A 2811-nucleotide genomic window follows, 5' to 3' on the forward strand; every position below is an offset into this window, starting at 1 on the left:
CTTTTCCTGCAAATCCTGCAAACCGTGAAGCATCTGGAACGTAACTCCTATTCATAAGATTCACATATGTATATACATTTCATCTTCCAACTCCAAGGGGTCCGCCGAATTTCGTAATTCCCTCCTTGCTTTAGCCAACTCTACTAATCTATTAGCTTCCATATCATCTTCCTAATCACTAAACCATATTTCAGCTGTATGAATTTTTTAAATTTTATAATAAGGGCCTGTGCCAATCGGTAACTTTTTTCTCCGTGGTGAGACGGGGTGGAAAAATTTGCTATGGTGTACAAATAAATTGAATTTTGCTGTGCCAAATGCAAAGTAAAATTTTGACAGTTGAAAAACCAAACAAACGCTCTTGCGAAAGCTTTACTTTTGTGTGTTGCTGAAATTCTTAAAATTTATATTTATTTTATAATTTGCAAGTAACGTACGCTTTTTTATGCTGTTTCAGCTTTCATTTTCATGTTCACTCCTTATTACCGCCAAGCAATATTATGTGTATACATGGTTATAAGCTGTCAAAATTTTACCTAGCCCCATGAGCTAGGTAAAATTCTGACGTTCTTATTCACCACGAGAAATGTCAGATTTTTACTTTGATCCGTCAAAATTTTCTCTTTTCTATCATTTGGCACAGGCCCTTAAAGCAATTATTTAAAAACTGATGTAAATGAAACGCTAACGAAATAAATGTAAACAAACAAACAGCTGTTTACAATTCAATCAACCATTCACAATAGTACAAATTTTTATCGATCAAGTTACACAATAGCAAAATAAAAGATGATCGACTCGGTCGAGAAATTTCTATTCTACTGCCAGTCGACACTCGCAATATGGGCCATTGTTTCTTTAAAATTGCTTCAAATAAATCGTCTTTATGTTATATGTGCATTTATTTAAATAGATGTCATCTCATAAATATAATTTTTCCCCATTTAATTAGTTAGTTTCTTTAATTTCTTTATCCTCGTGCTAGTAATATAAAGTTAGTGATACTGAGCTCGATAACCAAAGAAACCACGGCTATTGTCGCAAGTGTAATCGAAAAGAGAGTGTGGGTCGTTCATCATGGTGAAATGAACTGCAGGTGGCGCATTTCCGAAACCGCTACTTTGGTTTTGCCGACTTTGACATTTATGGCAATACGTAAACAAACTTTTTGTTTAGAAACAAGTGCAAACGTATTGCAAACGTATTGTGTACTTTCAAGTGAAAAATCGAAGTAATTCGTGCGTTCTGAAGTAAAAAAAGTTTTATTTGTAATAAAAACTTTTTAAAAATGTCGTGCCGTGTGTTGAATTGCAGCAGCCGTAGGGGTAAAGCCCCCAAATGCAGTTTTTTTTGTCCCCCGCGACGACGCCTTGGCCAGAAAGTGGGCCGCAGGAGAAGCCATACAATTTAGACACCCGCGTAATATGCATGAAGCACTTTACGGACCACTTTTAAACACGACATGTTAAGTTGAAAACGTTGAAATACCACAAATTACAAATTAAAATTGGAGGTAAGCAAGCATCGACCACTTTCTGCAGGAAAACATGCGCTGCGACAAGATATTATCACTTTTTCGGCACCTGCAATACAAACACAAAAATTCTAAATAGTTAATTAATAAGACCTATTCTTTTGAACACATTTCAAGAGTGGTTGTACATTTTTTGTTAACGTTGTTAATTTGCTATATTCAAGGATGGCTTGAGAAATTGGTGAATCAAGAAGAAAACACGTTTTCTCACTGCAAATTCACAACTGTCAACTCATTCTTCTTCGCCATATTCTTTGTTTACCCGTTGCCACAAATGTCATTCTGCGGGAATGCGCAATCTTGTATTCTATCGTTCTTGGTCGTTCATGAAACAGAATGCGTAAACGTATAAGATTATCTGCTTGATAAAGTTATCGGTTTAGATGACTACCACTAATAAAAAATGCCGAAAATTTGCAGAAAATCTATATCAATACAGTTAGGGAATGAAATTCATTCTTTTTATTCGCATATAATTTCTTTCATTTATTTTCATTACTTCATCATATATTTTAGTATAAAAATTTCGGCTCGCGGCAACACTGAAGTTTACGAGGTCGTTTGCGCATCACATTGCCTCGTAAATTTACGAGGGGCTCGTAAATAGAGCTCCATAAAAATTTTGATAGTTCTTTTACGAGGCTCGTAAATTTACGAGGTGTACGAGCTTAAGGGAAGACCCCTACTTAATTATTGTGAGCGATATTCTTATTAGCTCTGATCCAGTACTCCATGAACTTACAAGATTTAACACGAACTTGCAGAAAGTTGCAGGAAAAATGTTCCCGTACTCCAAAATCCTGTAAATGAGAGCGACTTTTGGAGAGTTGTGTAGAGAATGAAGTTGCAAGATTTTACCCGAACTTTTTCTTCTGGTAAAATCATGAAAAGTGTCAAGCAATCACTGGTTGACGTTTTTACAGGAAAAATGTTTGTTTTGTTCCCGTACTTTTTGCTTTTACTCTCTTTTTACTCTCACTTCAAAGAGGAATTTTGCTGTTTGACAGTTTTACAGGATTTTTCACGAAAAGTATTGGATCAGAGCTATTAATGCCCTTGGATGTGAATATATTTCAAAAAAGAAGAAGCATAACCTAATCATAGGCATGATGCAATAATACAAGGTGGTATCAGTTGTGACATCTCGATTTGACACTGCCTTAGCTCAGTAGAATGAGAAGAAAAACGGGAAGAAATGAATGAATAAATATGGGGCAAAAATATAAAATTTCACATTTTCTCCTTAACAAAATTTGCTTTTTTATAGTATATTCGTT

This window comes from Rhagoletis pomonella, unplaced genomic scaffold, assembly GCF_013731165.1.
Source record: "Rhagoletis pomonella isolate Grant_MI unplaced genomic scaffold, Rhpom_1.0 Rhpom_scaffold_00003, whole genome shotgun sequence".
Classification (NCBI taxonomy): domain Eukaryota; kingdom Metazoa; phylum Arthropoda; class Insecta; order Diptera; family Tephritidae; genus Rhagoletis; species Rhagoletis pomonella.